We start from the raw sequence: 18,859 nt of genomic DNA on the forward strand, positions 1-18,859 counted from the left end.
GACAAATTTGCACTGAAATTTTAAATTGATTTACTTAAACTGTTGTAAAAATGCTATGGGCACTCTTATTTCAGTTTAAGACAGCCTTGTTTTGGTTTATCTTAAGGAATTTGGTTAAGAGAAATTGAAAGAAGCCACTCACCCTGAAAGAAGAGCACCCACACAGGGGTTTTCACCAGTTTAACTAAACGTGTCTAAAACCAGTTTCAATTAATGCAGCTCTCTCCTGTGGACAAGGCTTGAGAGTCTTTCCTGAGTTCAGTTTTAGTCAGCTGCTCTTCATCCTGGTGCTGACTTCAGATAGGCATTGAGGAAGCTGAGAAGTGGTGCTATTTATGCTTGGCACAAAGAAGATGTAGACCTGGGGGCCATTTAGTGCTGGTGCATCAGCTCATCTTGTCTCACCAGCTCGCCAATGGCTGCTTACAGATGTTGAAAAACATGGATAAGAGGAGAGAGCCTTGTAAGACTCCAGAGATGAGGGCTTTGGTGATGGAGGATCAGTTGCACATTATGAGCCACTGTTCTTGGTTGGAACGGAAGGACTCAAATCATTTAAGGGTGTTTCCATTCATGCAAACAGCTTCCTGGAGGCAGGATAGTAGAATTTAGTGGGCAACAGTGTCAAATGGCCAGAAAGATCTGGCAAGATGAGTATGGCTATATTTCTATTGCCTTTCATCCACCTATGTAACAAGTGCTGTCTCAGTACTGTGCCCTGCCTGAAGCCTTAGTCAGAGGGGCCCAGGATACTGGCTGTTAACAGGAGGCATCAGACTGATTTTTGCTAGCTTGCTTAGAAACCATGGCAATTTCTGTGGATGGTGAGGGAGCATGGGATGCTTCAGTGCTGGATTGTCTATAGTAGGAGCTAAGGAATGATACCTTTACACCTTTGATTCTCTGCCTGTTCTATTATTGTACTCTGAAGTGTTTTCAAACACTATAATTGGTATGAAAGAAAAAGAAAAAGTTGTCCCTCACTGTTTTGTATTGCTCTGATTCTGTTCCTTCCTGGTGATCTACTCATTCAGTAGGTCAGCTGATTGCTTAGATGGGAAAGCCCTACTACTGGACACACTGTATCAGGGGGTGGGGCGGGGGAAGGATTTGCTCCAGCCCTGAATCTGTGGCTCTCTCTTCCCTTCCAATTCACTTTAAACATTTCTTGAAGAGAAGTCTCCTGCACAAAGATAGCTGTAGTCAGGAAAAAGCAACAAAGAGTCCTGTGGCACCTTATAGACTAACAGATGTATTGGAGCATGAGCTTTCGTGGGTGAATACTCACTTCATCAGACGCATGTAGTGGAAATTTCCAGGGGCAGGTATATATATGCAAGCAAGAAGCAGGCTAGAGATAATGAAATTAGTTCAATCAGGGAGGACGAGGCCCTCTTCTAGGAGCTGAGGTGTGAAAACCAAGGGAGGAGAAACTGCTTTTGTCGTTGGCTGGCCATTCCCAGTCTTTGTTTAATCCTGAACTGATGGTGTCAAATTTGCAGATGAACTGAAGCTCAGCAGTTTCTCTTTGAAGTCTGGTCCTGAAGTTTTTTTGCTGCAGGATGGCCACCTTAAAATCTGCTATTGTGTGTCCAGGGAGATTGAAGTGTTCTCCTACAGGTTTTTGTATATTGCCATTCCTAATATCTGACTTGTGTCCATTTATCCTTTTACGTAGGGACTGTCCAGTTTGGCCGATGTACATAGCAGAGGGGCATTGCTGGCATATGATGGCGTATATTACATTGGTGGACGTGCAGGTGAATGAACCGGTGATGTTGTAGCTGATCTGGTTAGGTCCTGTGATGGTGTTGCTGGTGTAGATATGTGGGCAGAGTTGGCATCGAGGTTTGTTGCATGGATTGGTTCCTGAGTTAAGAGTTGCAGGAGTCAACGACCACAGTACTGCAATCAACTGGTACTGTGTATGTATACCACTGCCCTCTACTGGACGGAACTGGGACTGTTCTGATTATTGACAGCCCCAGAACAGTGCTAAAAGCCAAAATATAGTATTCCTCTTTAGTTCAAATGGTAGGGCCTTATGCTTTTGGAACAGTGGGAGGCAAGTTGTATCCCCACTGTTCCCACAAAGTTTCCAATGGTCATACTGCACAACATAGACAATGGTGCATCTTAGGGAGCTACCAAGAACTCCATACATACAATTTTAAAAAGTGCTAGGAAAAAAATGGCTCATGGACAAATCATTGTTCTATTAACATTTTTCATTAAAACAAAACTCTCCCGGCTGAGACTTACAAATGACCCTGCCAGGCCAAATTGTAGTAATAAATGCTGCAACCTAACTGACATCTCTTAGGCCAGAATTCTTTATTGCAGAGCATCCCGCAAGCTTTACTGTCTGGCCATGCTTCAGTACAAGCAAGGCACAATAAACACCACTGGCAAATGTCAGATGTCAAACTCCTGTTTCATGTCCAGCCCCCTTCCCCTTTGATTATCACTGAGCATTTAGGTGTTTCACAACTGGCAAAGGCACTGCATCAGCCAGGATAGTGTTAATACCATATGGAATAGATAACACTCTGCTTTTAGAGCTGATAAAGGTCTTTGTCTCAGCTTTCCCTATTTTTAAGCCACTATCGCATGGCTTTGAATGCTCACCGCTGTCACTCAGCTGTGGAAGAAGATACATGAAGGTGTTGTTTACTTTGCTCGGGATGGTTATTATTTCCCTTTAACGGTTTTATCATGTTTTGCCTCCAGAGAGATTATCAAAGTTGTATTTTACTGTATGCCATAGATCTGTACTCAAGAGTCACGTGAGTGGTGCAGTTGGGTTTCATAATGGAGTTCATGGAAGTCAACAGAAATTGAACAGAGGCCAAAGCAGAAAGCCATGTAGAACAGATGTCTTTACAGTGGATAAAACAAACAAAAAGAAACATTCAGAGTACAAGTTGGAACGATTTCCCTACAGTAAATCTTTAAAAAGCCCCAAACTACTGTAGTGGGAGGCTGTGCAACACATTCAAATTCCACATGGAGAAATTAAAACACATTTGCATTGGTAATTTAATAAAGAACTTATTGACCTAAAGAAAAATCATAGTGTAAGTCTTCTGTGAAGAAAAGCCTGATAAGCAAGCTCTTTAACTCGGTCTGGTAATGTACATTAATACCACTCTTCAGAAGTAAAAATACATTACCTTACTCCTGACGTTAATTATCTTATCAGATAGTAAACACAAGGGCTGCCTGCCATGTATATAATATGTTAGCCTTGGAAAAGAAAAAAGCTTAATCTTTCAAGTAGATTTGCAACTGCATAAAATCTCTCTCAGTCCCTGGATTCAGTGCAAGCTTGTGTCTGCAGCACAACAAACTTATGAAGAAGAAAAAGAGGGAAAAAAAATAAATACAATTTTGACCTGAAATGCGCCAGGCAATTACTTTCTTTTGTATTGGTTTATTTTCTCCTCCCTCAGAATTTTGGAATGGCTGGGATGTTAAAGTATTTATCTGATATGGAGGGAAGCTTTTGCAAGCTCACATTACTAAAATCTATACCTTATACTGTAAACAGAATCGGTGTAAATAAAATACCATCACCAAGCAGCAACTGTGACCTGTAGTACTGATTCCACTACTACTGGGCTTCAGCTGACAGCTCAGCCTGAAACCCTGTATTCATCTTTATTACTACTTCAGCTGTTTTGAGAGCAGAAAGGCATGGAGGACTTGTCCTCTGATTGGCCAGAGGCTCTCTAACTTAGCAGGCTTGCACAGCAAATCAATATGCTGCACTCAAGAGCACAAAGATGAATTGTGAACCTAAGGCCTGTGAAAAAGAATGCACACTGTGTCTGGAGGACATCGAGAAAGCCATTTTTGTTCTGACAGAGGCCTCCCAGACCATGCATGTTTGTGCACCAACTCCGTGGCACCCTTCCAAGCAATTTGTGAACCTGGGTTCACACCATTTTCAAAGTAGGTCATACACAGTAATCTCAGTTGAGGAGAGATATACTGTCAGCAACAGTCACTAGAGGCTGCAAGGAGGATGGCAGCTTCAACCAATCAGAGAGCTGGTGGAAATTAATAGCATGAGAGCCATGAAACTGCATGCTCCAAGGCCAGCTGTATCAAGGTGCTTGCCTTGTTCAAACAGCTGACAGACAAGCTCTAACAGACCCAGCCTCTTTGCCATTTATAGCTGTACAAGGACCAACTGTGCTCCTGGACACACCACCAGAATGGCTTAAATATTAACCTGAATGAAAATACAGTATGAGAAGAAATCTAACCTTTATTTAATGCTGTGTGCCAAATGGCAGGAATCAGAGCTAATTCTGAATTATGAGATTTAAAGAAAAGGAATTTACGATAGGCTTTAGATCACAGCTTGCTAACATGCCTCTCTCATGCAATCCTCATTTGGATTTTAGAGTTATTTTAATTATCATCTTCACATCCAAAATGCAGAATCATGAGACAGCAGTTATAGAAAAATGATCTTTCATGACATTAATGGAAGGACTCCTGTAGCACTTAAAGTTTCCTCCACAAATAATGTAAATTTATCCCTTATTTTGTGTCTTTTTAGTCTGAGATTTGGGCATTGGCAGGTTTAAAAGTGTATTTCTTAAAGAGGATTCTCAGAAAAATGCATGCCCAAATGGTTTCTCTCTCTCTCTCTCTCTCACTCTCTCTCTCTCTCACACACACATACACACACACACAAAATCCATCAGAGAATTATTAGTTTCATGCAACATCAACATACTGCATTCACATATAAACTCTTCTGAATACGCGGTCTTTAAACAAGGTCTGCAAATCATCAATTATCATGTAAAGCCATAAACCAAAAGATGCCTGCAGATTTCTTTACTAAATTGTGACTTTTTTAAAAAAAAGGTTAATTTTAATCAGTTTTAAATTTCAACTCTTACATATATTCAGGTTTATTATTGAAATCAGCAATAGTCAACTCATTGGCTCAAGCAATCATTTTTTGCAATTTGATGAGCCAAAGAATGAACTTCCTTCCATTTGAAAAGCTGTGGCTCTTTTTCTGTGATGTGACAAATTGGAAATGTTACAAATATAAATAAGGGATTTCTGGATTTACTATGCTCTATGCAAAGCAAGAGAGCGCGCGCACCCAGGCGTGTTCTAGAAGGGGAGTGACAGCAGCCTCTCATCCATGAGACAGAGTAAATGAGAGAAAGGGTACAGAGAATGACCTGCTTTCTAACAAACACCTTATCTGACAATAGTTTCTCAAGGGAGTTGTAGGACACGTAGAAATAGGTAGCAATGTCCTAGTCTTATTAGATTATAGGGACTCCTGATGGCTTTTATTCAAAAATATTAAAAAAGAATAAAACTAGAAAGAGAGATCATTCAGTACATAATCAGAGATAGAATTTATAGTCTAACATAAAACATGATACTTTCCTGCAAAAGTCATATTGCCAGTGCATAATCAAAAAGCATATTTGAACACCCCTTTGGAGAATGAAGGAATGAATGGATGGATGAATTCTTAAATAGTCAGTTACAAAGAAGAAAAAACCTGACTATTTTTTTCCATAAATAAAAAGGAAACCTGGATACAGTTACAAAGATGCTTTAATATTATATTGTTTCAGACTACTGTGATTTTTTCTTCTTTAAGGTAAGGTATCCACACTAGACCATCTGTGGCATTAGCTGTTCGAAACAGAGAGCATTTTTAGGTACCAGGTTAATTTTTTGCTCCTTCCCATCATTGCCTACAGCTTTTTTCGCCCAGCATGAACCCATTAATAAAATACATTTATTAAAAATCCCCTTTTAAAAAATGTAATACAGAGAGAAAGAAAATCCTGTGTGTTTTTCAGTGCAGCTGACGGTAAGTTAAAAACAAAACACCAAACCTTTTGGAAAGAGTAAGTCTGAAATTTCAAACAGGTCAGTAATTAGGCATCCACCTGAAAACTGAACACATATTCAAAGGCTTAATTAACAAGATATGCTAATTCATAGTGGATAGCTTTCACTCATTTTTTCATGGTTGGTCATTAAGATGTAAGGCAAAACTGGAGCCTGTCAAACCTTCCTTATCAATTGAGGCGAAACACTCTAATCTTTCTGCAGGGTTAAAAGGGGACAGAGATTATAACAAGGTGATATTATGTTCACAAAACTGATCTGATCTTACACTGCAGTGATATGAAGGCTTGCATGTCTGACATAATGGTGCCAAGGCTGGGGAATCTGAGGTTACTTAGTACTACCATACACCTGATCTTGTTCTTTTAGATGACCCAGCTCTAGGCCAGATTCTGATCTCACTAACCCCAATATAACCCCACTGAGCTCTGTGGAGCGACTCCTGAATTACACCAGTGCAAGATCCAAATCAGGCCCTTATTTTCTACATGGTAATTTATCAGTTAGACAAAAACAGTAATGAGATGCAAAGGGATGAGAATTTGCCATGAAATGCTCTTTGTCTGCTTCAGAATATGCTAACCTACCTCACTAGGATGTGCAAACTTAAATGCCAAGATTTATTTTTATTGTCACCAACCTTTTATAAGACAGGTTGGTTGCCTGAGTTACATTAATGTACTGAATTATGCAGTGATGTCACAAGTACAGCTGTGATTGTTCAGAGTCAATACACCTATCAAAGGGTAGGACAGCTACCTATATGGCTGTTCACACTGCATTTTGAAATGAAGGAGGGTCCAGAAGGTCTCTTAAGCAGGGGCAAAGTGTAACTACTCATTTTCAACCATACCACTTAGTTTTTCTTCTGAGAAGTAGAAATGGGCTTTGAGGTATAGATTTTTTTTATCCAGATTCCAATCTAAATCCAAAGCATCCCACATTTAAAGTTGCTCAAAACAAGCTTCTTTGGTTTGATCCAGTACAAAGAAAGGGTCCAGCTGCAAAGTTCAGATCTGAAACTGGAGCTGGATCCAACCCCTTCATCCTGACCGGGGGGTGTCTGAAGATATTTGATTTGGGCATCTCTGACAAATATCACTGCAGTACGGTACCTTTCTCTTTGGCCTGAAGAGTTGAATGTGCAGTGTCCTCTCATATCAAAAGACTATTGGAAAAGTGCAAATGGACCTTAAAACTGCCCTTAATGGGCAACTGATGATTGCCCTGGCGTGGATGAAGTCTTAGCTGATGTTGCTGACTCTACATGAGCCCCTGCTTGCCCCTTGCTGTAGAAGTCTGTTGAGAGTATTCTGGGGAAGGGCCAGAGCACCGTTATAAGCCAGCACAGGTTAGAGGAGATTCTATTCAGGACAGGATGACATCACCAGGCCACTTTCAAACGGGATTAACTAAATTTGTCTGGAGGGAGAGGGGATCTGTAGGTAGAGACAGAAAGCAGGATTTGAACTAACCTATCTCCAGTAAAATGCACCTCGTTGTATTCTAACCAAACTTTTCCCATGTTAATTTTCCAGTGCGCTTGTGCCATTTCCAAAGTCTTCCCAGTGAATGCCCAGCTTCTCCACTGTGCTTGCATTACTGCAGAGGCTTTCCATGCTACTAATTGGTTTACTACACGGCTGGCCTTACCATAAGGCGAACTGAGGTGGCTGCCTCAGGTGCCAGACTGTGTGTGTGTGTGTGGGGGGGTGCCACTAGGACCCAGAATTGAGACCTTTCAAAGTTTTGGTCCAAGCGAGGGGACATGGGGGCGTCATTTGAGTTCCACACCTCAGGTGCCAAGATATTGTGGGCTGGTCCTGGTTTACTAGACCACACAGCTATTGTTGATGAGACAGGACCTTCTCCAAGAGGCCAAATGCCCAAAACAAGCAGAAGGCAACAGAAGATCTACATAGTAAAACTGCAGTCTGCATTTTTAGTGCATTCACCTCCTTCTCCATTTCTTGTCTTGAGATCAGTGGCTCTGGGCCGAACACATGCCTGATGTAATTCTACTGAAATCCATGACTGAATGCAATCCAGCAACACATTTGGCTTAACTGCTTTTCGTGGCTTATGGATGGTGGAAAGGTATACTGACAGGTGTCTAAGAAACTGCAAGTTTATTGTAAGCACCCTGATTTCCTAGATGCCAGCTGTTTGTCACCTCAGTAGTTTTCCCTTTACTTTCTATTGTTCTCTCACCATCCTCTTTTCACAGAGACATCAGTTCGAAATGGAGAGAGAAGGCCAAATTCTGCTCTCAGTTACAGTGGAGTAAGCCTGGGGTACAGAAACTTCAGTGAAGTCAAGAGATTGATGATGAGGTAACTGATAAGAGTGTGGCCAAGAGCTTTCAAAAGCTACACTTCTATATTATCATTGACATTTCTGACCATTCCGTTGTTGCCAGCTGGATTAACAGTTTTAGGTTACTGTTTTACATCTCTTAGGCCCAGAGTGCCAAATTATAGCTGTGGTAGCATGGGTGAGCCCAGGGGCAGGGTGTAGTTCAGGGCATGAGCTCATTCTCCCAACCAATTCTCTCACGCAAAAGACAGGCATAGTAGGAGCTAGCTCTGCCTACAGTGTTCATTGCCCAAGGGGTGAGAGAATATCTAATTTTTTTTTAACACCGTGTGTTACCATGCTATCTGAGCACTGCAAAGGCTTATACCCTCAGTTTAATATACAAGGGCTTTCTGCTTCAATGTTAATAGAAATTACATGTTAATCCTCATGGTATTCATTAAACAAGGCTTGAAAAATCCACTCATACACTCGCCAGATGCAAGGAGAAGATTTCCTGGGCATATGTGGGGAGTGGTCTAAGCCATGAACTCTTGCAGAATCTAAACTTTCATTTAAAAAAAAAAAGTCTTAAGCCTCTAACTCTTAATGGTTGCAGAGGAAAATCTTCCCAAACACCAGACCAAATGTAAACTGATGCAGTGTTGTCTTTCTGGGTCTACAGAAAATCTGATCAGTTTTACCAGTGCTGTTCAGAATTTTGCAGTGGAACTCCCAAGAATCAGGTTAGTTTCATGAACCGGAGCAGAAGCAGGCATTAGAATTATTCACAGTGGAGAAAGACCCTGAAAAATAAAGGTTGAGGGAAGGGTAGAGAAACAGAGATCTCCTTTCTCCTCATAGAAGTGCAGAGGCTGGGGGAAGGGTATAGTAAAAAGATTCTTTCCCTCTTGAAGCCATCGGGCGGGGGGAGGGGGGAGAGAGAGAAAAAAACAAAGCCCCCTCCCTAGTTCAACAGGTAGAACAGGTATAATCTTCTAGTTAGTGGGTGTCAAAGTTCACATGCTAACTAGAAGATTATACCAAAAAAGAGCCCACAAGCAGGCTTTTAGGATAGCCTCCTCGCACGAATCTCCAAATCTGAGAAGGTGGTAAGGTAAAGACACTGGGTTTCTCATATGGCGTTTAGCCCAAAACTTCCCACACCACTGGCTATTTACCTCAGTAGATGTCAGGTAAATTTTTTCAGCCCTACTGAGATAAGAATAGGCCCATTAACTTCTATTACCTCCTATGGAATGGTGAAATATCAGTCTGGTGCCAATCAATGCAATATTGTTTATGCCAGTTCAGGTTATATTTTTTGATGAATGGAAACATGCAAAATAATACAATTAATGAGTCCTAATGTGGATTTTTGATTGATTACTCTTGTCACGCCTTGCCCACCCTACATCTTTCCCATTTAGTGCCCTTTTCCTTGACAGCTCTCTCATTCAACCAGTCAAGTGAGGGAGGAAGGTGCTGGGTCCAGTACCATTGAGTTGGTCAGCTGGAAAGTGGGTCCAGTATAATTCCTGAAGTTGGCACTTTTCTTACCATGAAAAATCAGCATTTTGTTTTGTACACCATTTCTTTTGGCTGGGAGGCCTTCAGTTTCAGAATTCTATTGCAATAGCCACCATATCTAACTTTGTAGTATCGGATTAGTTAATGATGTTCGGAAGTAACCTGGATCAAGGAGGAAAAGCAAAACAAACAATAAAATATTTTAGGGGAGGTTCAGGACGGATAGGAGAGAGTAATGTTAAAGACATCATCCTAATGCCTGTAGAAAATGGTCACTGTAATTAACACATTGCAGGTGATAGGCAAACTATGTGCACAGACAAATATTTTAGGTTAAAAACAGCTTGTAAATTCTCTTGGAATCATGGCGTGAAAACATATTTCACATAATTACTGAGCAGATGTCGAATGGATTATCTAGAAACTGATGACCAAAGTACTACTGATTATTGAAATAGTCTGTAAAGAATATTATTTTTAGATGGAGCAATCTGAATCAAACAAATTTAACACAGCAGGAAGTAGCTGAGGGAAAAAAGCCATCTAGTGGACAAAGTTGTAACCATGTCCAACAAAACAGTAAATTCTTCCATGTGGAAGATCTATCATAGTTTGTTTTTTTGAGTTGCTGATCCACAAAAGAGTAATTTGTAAAGAAATGTTTTGGAAGTCTTGAGTACAGTAGTGACTACTGTATGACAAACCGCATACATGCTTCAGTACAGGATTTTATACCTAATAATCTTAATGGCTAAGAATTGCTACTCAGCCTTGTTTCTGGGGTTCAAAAGCATATTTCATATAATACTTTGGGGATTGTCATTCCATTGGTTATGCCTTTTTATTTATCTTATCTCTAGCTGCAATACTATGTGCCAAGCAGATTGGCATTGCCACAGGGTTAAAAAGTTGAATCATAGAATCATAGAATCTCAGGGTTGGAAGGGACCTCAGGAGGTCATCTAGTCCAAAGCAGGACCAAACCCAACTAAATCATCCCAGCCAGGGCTTTGTCAAGCCTGACCTTAAAAAACTCTAAGGAAGGAGATTCCACTACCTCCCTAGGTAACCCATTCCAGTTCTTCACCACCCTACTAGTGAAAAAGTTTTTCCTAATGTCCAACCTAAACTTCCCCCTCTGCAACTTGAGACCATTACTCCTTATTCTGTCATCTTCTACCACTAAGAACAGTCTAGATCCATCTTTGGAACCCCCTTTCAGGTAATTGAAAGCAGCTATCAAATCCCCCCTCATTCTTCTCTTCTGCAGACTAAACAATCCCAGTTCCCTCAGCCTCTCCTCATAAGTCATGTGCTCCAGCCCCCTAATCATTTTTGTTGCCCTCCGCTGGACTCTCTCCAATTTATCCACATCCTTCTTGTAGTGTGGGGCCCAAAACTGGACACAGTACTCCAAATGAGGCCTCACCAGTGCCGAGTAGAGGGGAATGATCACATCCCTCGATCTGCTGGAAATGCCCCTACTTATACAACCCAAAATGCCATTAGCCTTCTTGGCAACAAGGGCACACTGTTGACTCATATTCAGCTTTTCGTCCACCGTAACCCCTAGGTCCTTTTCTGCAGAACTGCTGCCCAGCCATTCGGTCCCTAGTCTGTAGCAGTGCATGGGATTCTTCCGTCCTAAGTGCAGGACTCTGCACTTGTCCTTGTTGAACCTCATCATATTTCTTTTGGCCCAATTCTCTAATTTGTCTAGGTCCCTCTGTATCCTATCCCTACCCTCCAGCGTATCAACCACTCCTCCCAGTTTAGTGTCATCTGCAAACTTGCTAAGGGTGCAGTCCACACCATCCTCCAGATCGTTAATGAAGATATTGAATAAAACCGGCCCCAGCACCGACCCTTGGGGCACTCCACTTGATACCGGCTGCCAACTAGACATGGAACCATTGATCACTACCCGTTGAGCCCGACCACCTAGCCAGTTTTCTATCCACCTTACCGTCCATTCATCCAGCCCAGACTTCTTTAACTTGCTGGCAAGAATACTGTGGGAGACTGTATCAAAAGCTTTGCTAAAGTCCAGAAATAGCACATCCACTGCTTTCCCCTCATCCACAGAGCCGGTTATCTCATCATATTGAGTTAATATTTAAACTTTTATCCCTTTTGTTCCCTGAAAAGTCAGGTGCAAAATAATGAGAAAAAAGACTGAGTTTTTAAACAAACAAACAAACAAACAAAACAAATGCCACTCTGAAGAGTTCTGTACTAAAATTATCTTTGAGATTCCACAGGAGCCTGTAGGTTCTGCCAAATGTCTCTCCATCTTCTAATGAGCAATAAAATAATAATAATTTGCATTTATAATCTGTCTTTTATCCAAGGGTCTTAAATCACTTTGCAAAGATAGTTAGGTTTTATTACCCCCATTTTAGTAGTAGGAAAACGGAGGCAAACAATGTTAAGTAGCTTGTCCAGAGTCCCAGTGAGCCCATGATGAAGTCAGCAATGTAAGCCGACCCTTGCTCTAACCACTAGATCACACTACATCCACGGTACATAGATTTCCTTAATTTCCCCTCTGCAGAATCTTGCAAATCTCGTTCTGTAGAGAAAATAGTTTCACTTGTCTCCACCAGACATTTTATCATTGTCTCAGAGACACACGCAGTAGTAGTCAAGGGCATAAATGAGTGCCCAAGTGTCACAGAGGCCTCGTGACCATGTTCCTCAAACAGATTTCCTTACCTACTAAATGCATGTCTTGCTTGGGACTCTTTCACCATCCTCTCCTCCCAGACAAAAATATCAGAGTCCTGCGTAATTTGTTATTTGGGACAGGACCTGAGATAAAGGAAGTCTGGGGACTAAAACATCAGTCAGCTGTTTAAACAGTCAGTCACAAACATGCAGGCACTGTTCACCTCACGCCCATCTCTTCTCCTTGTTAACAGACTCAGTTCTTCTTGGAGCTTCACCACCCATTCTTACCCTTTCCCTCACCATCACATATCCAGTGTTCGGCCATGTCACTTTTCAGCGATCACTAAATGGTAGAAAATTATCAGTAGTATCCCCATAGGTTTCAGTATTAGAGCAAGGATGCAATTAACACTGCAGAACAATTAAATATATACGCTGATACAATATCAACATCCTCTACCATATCATGAATAGATAACCATAACTCCTGCTGTCCCAGGACAGCTTAATGACTATTTGACATATCATTGTCTAATCAATCATTTTTCTGCTAGAAGCTAGTGATATTGCTATAAATTTATTGAAAGATCCTTGAAGAATGACTTCAGCTGAATTTTAGAGCAGAGGAATTACCATACTGGATCAGACCCAAGGTCCAGCTAGTCTAGTATCCTGTCTTTGACAGTGGCCAGCATCAGATGGTTCAGAGGAAGGTGCAAGGAACCCCGGAGTAGGAAGATGTGGGGTAATCTGCTCCCCAAGAAGATCCCTAGCAGCGAGAGATTTGTTTCAGTTAAACCAGAGGTTTCATCTCCTTTCCAAAGTCCTCTTTGTTAGTGTTAACAAGAATAGCCAGAGTTGTTATAGTTATCCATTTAAACACCCAGTTCTTTTTGAATCTTGCTAAACTCATGTCCTTAATGATGCCCTGTGATAATGAGTTCCACAGTCTAACTTCTCATTGTGAGAAATTTTTTTTTCCTTTGGTCAGTTTTAAAAATTTGCTACCTTTCAGTTTCATTAAATGTCCTTCCTGTTTCATAAATACTAGAACAAGAATAGACGCTCCTGATCTACCTTCTCTGTACCATCATTATTTTATATACTTTTCTCTTATATATACTTTAAATACCTGCCTCTTAGGGTAGGTCCCTGCTTATGGCCGCATCTAGAGTACAGACACTGCATGCCCAGCCAGCATGGATATGAATAGCAGTGTAGATGGCGAGGCACTATTTAGATGAGTAAAGTGAAGATACACCAGAGGCCTAGGGTGTGTACTCTACATAGTTCTCTACAAGCCCAAGCAATGCCTCTCACATGTACACTGCTAGTTTAGTAGTGTAGCATCCTACGGGCTCCCCTTTGCTGGAGACTCTCCCCACCACCGCAAAAGACTCCAACAGTGAGAAGAGGCTCTGGCAGCTCCCCCCCCGACCAGAGCCTTTCACTGCCAAATGTACCTACACACCTCAGTGCGGACACAGCCTGCCTTTCATTGTGGCATGTAGCTACATATACCTTACACGCCACGGCAAATGTAGACAGGGCTTTACTCATTTACTCATTTCCTTTTTAAGGTAAACAATACCAGTCTCTTCATAAGGAGACAGGGTTTTAGGGTTTGGCCCCTTAGTCATATTTTTTTAATCAAATAGTTTATTATTTTAAAAAGAGTAACAAGGTGAAGAAATAGAACACAACATACATTACTCTGCTTGTAAGCTCTTTGGGGCAGCGACAGTCTTGTTGTTCTGTATATGTGCAGGGCCTACCACAATGGAGACCAGTACCTGGTTGCATTACAGTAGCACCTAGAGGTGCCAAATACTTAATAAATTATAAGACATAGCCACATCCATCATATTCTTAAGAGATTAAAATGGAGTAAAACATGGTTTTCTCCTTTTTTGGAACTTGTAACAGAAAATTTGTACTGTTGTTTTAAAGCTTTGGTAGGGTGACCAGACAGCAAATGTGAAAAATTGGGACAGGGGAAGGGGGACGGGGGGGCATAATAGGAGCCTATATACGAAAAAGGCCCAAAAATTGGGACTATCCATATAAAATTGGGACATCTGGTCACCCTAAGCTTTGGTATCTGTTTCTGGAAGTGGGGAGAAGCCAGTTTTCAAATACTCGTGAGACAAAATTTAGCTCTTGCTGAACTCTGAAGGTGAATTTGTTTCCTTTTACTTTTCAAATTTTCTCAATAGCTAAAGAAACCTACAGAGCCATTTTAGAGGTATGCCTCTGTGAAAAATGTACATGCTTCTGGTTTTGTTTTTTTGTTTTTTTTAAAAGCATCCTCAATCATTGTAATTATTCCTTGAGAATGCTTTTTTAAAAAGCCACAAAAACAACAACAAAAAAACCAAACAAACAAAAAGAAACAGTGCCATTTTTCACAGCTACAAAAAACTTTATAGCAGCTCCAGAGCTTTCTGTGAAACTTAACAAAAAAATTGCCTTTCAGATGAGAACTGTAAAAATAGATCAAAAACCAATTAACTGGCCCACATAGCAAGAGACAGGTGTGCTTTCCATTGGATATTTATGCTGTATAAAGACAACATTTTATGACTTTTACACAGTTTTGAGAGGAATATAACTATCACAGGTTCTCTTTTCCATGTACCTCAATCCCACATCCATTCAAACCCCTAACCACTGATGACGAAGGTTGAAATTTTTAATTTGGACAAGCCAGCGAAGATGCACTGTTGTGGTGTAAACCTGGGTGTCTATTAAAAGGAGTGGACCTGTGGAGGCCAAGTCTACAATTCAAATATTTTCCTGCTTCTCCCAGCTAAAGAGGCGTCAGAAATCTACTTACAATGGATGAACCATGGTAACTTGTCTCCAGCGGTATACCAGAAATAAACTCTCATAAAAAGTGCAGTCAAAGAGGATGTTGGATACACCAAAGCTGATGAAATTGCTCTAATTTTACATCAGTGTAAATGAGAGCCAAATCTGGCACAAAGTGGTACATTGTTTACAAAGGCAAAATGAAATGGAGCAAGTATGAAAATATAAATGGTTTATACAGAAAATTCTTCACTGAAGCCACCTAAAACTTCTTAGTCTTTCTGGCAGAAAGCACAATTACAAATGAAGAGGTCAAGATAGACCTTATTCAAACTTTCCACCCACTGTTAGTATTTGTATTATAGCAGTGCCAAGAAATTACACATGAGATGGGTCCCCATTGTGCTAGGCACTGTACAAACACAGGGTGTTAACTGAACAGAGAAGACAGACAAATGGTGGGAGTGGAGAAAGAACTGAAGTGTCTTTTCCAAAGTCAGCCAGTGACAGAGCCAGAGAAGAAGCCAGGTCTCCTGATTCCCAGTCTAGTGCCCTCTCCTCTAGAGGACATGCTGCCTCCCATTACCTTGAGTGCATCTACAACTCCGAGTAGTTTGGCATATGGATGCTGTCTGAGACTGACAAACTAGCAGCATAGCTTGGCTTTTAAGATTGACTCCCTCACTCCACTAACACCATCCCTTCTGTGGAAAGCTCCAGGCCATTTCAGCCAGGTGGCACTGGCCTTCTACTTTAACTTAAAAATTACCTAATTCTGGGATCCATCCTTTTAGATTGTGTCTGTTTTAATTAGATTCAAAAGCAGTTTCTCCACCTTGTTGGGAGTCAAGCAACCCCTTTTATTTCTGGACTGCAAATTTAACAGTTCTGACCTTGAGATAACGAACATCCATTCTTATCACTAATAGAACTCAAATAGCTTACTTCAATTATTAGTTGCACTTTAAAAGAAAATGAAAAAACGTCTCTCAAGGTTTCCGAGAACTACCTTATAAAACAGTGTTGTTCACTTTATTTTGCACGGTAGGAATAGAATGCAGTGCTAGTTTTCAGGATGAAGTTTTGCTTCTGCAGCAAAGCTTGCTGAATCTCTCCCAATCTTGTTCATAAACACAGTTCCTTTCATCCTCACCCACAACAGCTTCACATTTAACAACAAACACTTTGTCCAAACCATGGGAACAGCCCTGGGTACTAGCATGGCTCCCCAATATGCCAACCTCTTCATAGGCCACCTCAAAGAATTTCTTGAAAAATGCACCATGAAACTAACTATATGAGATACCTGAGATAGATCAATGATTTTTTCATTCTCTGGGCAGACAACCTAAACTCCTTAGATTTCCACCACAACAACCAACACACATCCAAACAAACACTCTCTTTCTCTCTGGCACTCTGCCAATCAGCATCAACTTCCTTGACACCATGATTAGCTTAAACAATGGAATATCACAAACAACTACACAATCTGTGCAAGAAACCAACAGATTACCACACTTACCTCCACATATCCACCAGCCACAAAAAAAAAAATAAAAAAAAATTGGTCATCGGCTCTGAAGAGAAAGTCTAGGATAAACATATAAACACACTGAAAACCTCCTTCACTAAACAAGGACACTCCACCAGAAAATTAGATCACATCATGGAAAGGGCCATCCAAATACCACAGGAAAACATGCTTCAAAATAGGAAAAAAAAAATCTGTGCACACTCCTAGTTGTCACCTACCACCCCACACTGGAACTCATATGGAGCATCATCAAAGAGTTAAAATCCCTATTTGACGATGATCATCACATGCTGAAAAATCTTTCCCAAACCCACTCCTCTGGCCTTCAAACAACTCCCCACAACCTCTACAAGCTCATCAGAAGCAAAGCTCCCCCAGACAAGGACACATCTACTCAAAGCAGCACCAGACCCTGACAGTACAACATTATGCAAAACCTGCAGACATATCTCCAATGCTATGATGATCAATACCCCTCAAACATTCCTTTGAAGATCCATGGGTCCTACAGATGTTTATCACAACATGTGGTGTGCTTCATCCGGCGCATCAAACGCCCTGACAACTATGTGGGTGAAACTGAACAATCACTATGCTCTTGATTTATCATTTTTCTGTGAGAGTTCAAAAGACAAAAAACCACCCTATCATCCACTGGAGAATGCTTTTCACAAAGCTAGCGCTCCCATATTTGCTCTTTCAATACTCAAAAGAAACCCGTGCAACATCTTCAAAAGGCAAGCTTGGGAATTTAAATTCCTAACTCTGCTAGACACCAAAAACCCCCAGGGATTTAACAGGGAGACTGCTTTTATGGCTCATTACAACAATTTTTAACATATCACACTGCCTGCTACCCTTATTGCCACTTCAAACTCTTTATGTATAATTATCTACACCCTGCCCCGCAATGGCCTGCTTCAGTTCAAGTGACCACCTCCAACACACATTACCCTTTCTTCTTAACAATCTCTCCCAACTTGTATTTAGCTCAGACACTCTGCTTCCTTCCCCACACTGGAAGAAGAGCCCTGTATAGCGCAAAAGCTTGTACCTTTCACCAAGAAAAGTGAGACCCATAAAAAGATATTACCTCACCTACCCTGTTTTTCCCATATCTTGGGATCCAACATGGCTACAACAATAATGCAAGCAATTCCCAAAGACAGAAAGCACTTATGTTATATAAAGAACAAGATAGATTGCTCCAAGCCTCCAAAGCTTTTAGGAAATGAAGGAAATAATTCTCTTATGACAAATCATCAGGCACAGAACTAGAAAGGCACAGGAAGGTTATGTTTACTGTATGCATGAGAGGACTTTGTAGGCTTTTAAATAAGAGCTTGACTCCAAAAGGTGCTGAACACGCTCGGCTACCGTTGACTTTGGTTGAAGTCTCTGGCTCCGGTCCCAAATAACTCCCAATTGTGCTGTAAAATGTAGGTGATTGCCATTTAGGGCTCCCTAGCCTTAGATATTCCAGGGTATTTAGGCACCTAACTCCCATGTAAATCAATGGGAGTTAGGCACCTAAATACCTTGAGGGAACTAGGCCAAAAAGCCTCCACATGAGGTTTTCCCTCTGACAATCATGAACATCAGGAACCAGAGAGAGTTCCAGCTTATTGTACAAGCAGTGAGTGACTTGCTTTCTCAAATACAGCTGCTTTCCTCATCAGAAAACTAAAAATAGTTCTGCTCCTAGCAAGCTGGTTTCCTTTTAAGCTTTCTGCCATATCCATTTGTGTATTTCATTCAGGGTTTCTGCATGGATACGCCGTGGCGATTCTATTTCAGCCTTTAAATACATTCAAGAAATTTTTCATTTCCCTCCCCCATATTCACTCCAGATGTCCTGAACTGTCCAAAACTGTTTCATAATAGTAGAGCTCGCATTAATATTTTGGCATGCGTACCATTCCCATCTGCTTTAGTATTTTCAGGAAAAATAAACTTTTTCCAAATTGTTAGCAAATAGTGACAATTAGTTTAGGTTTTTAAATATACAAGACTGGGGCTGATGTTCTTCTGGTGCTTCATGCAACGAGAGCCAAGATGCTGGAGTGAGAGCGCTGCAGAGTGATGTCCTGTTTCCATATACTTCATAGAGCA

At 41.0% G+C, this 18,859-nt stretch overlaps 1 long non-coding RNA gene across 3 annotated transcripts in view; it reads left to right on the forward strand.

Annotated features, from left to right (window-relative positions):
- Positions 1 to 6,691: 6,691 nt before the first annotated feature.
- LOC123362546 overlaps positions 6,692 to 18,859 on the forward strand; it is a 62,668-nt gene continuing 50,500 nt past the window's right edge. Inside the window, exons 1-4 of one of the 3 annotated variants that reach the window (XR_006576479.1) lie at positions 6,692 to 6,797; positions 7,885 to 8,038; positions 8,132 to 8,237; positions 8,885 to 8,930. This is a non-coding gene — a long non-coding RNA (uncharacterized LOC123362546). Of the gene's footprint in view, positions 6,798 to 7,884; positions 8,039 to 8,131; positions 8,238 to 8,884; positions 8,931 to 18,859 lie in introns of those variants that run through there. The other 2 variants (XR_006576477.1, XR_006576478.1) reach the window with 2 other exon arrangements.

This window comes from Mauremys mutica, chromosome 2, assembly GCF_020497125.1.
Source record: "Mauremys mutica isolate MM-2020 ecotype Southern chromosome 2, ASM2049712v1, whole genome shotgun sequence".
NCBI lineage: Eukaryota > Metazoa > Chordata > Testudines > Geoemydidae > Mauremys > Mauremys mutica.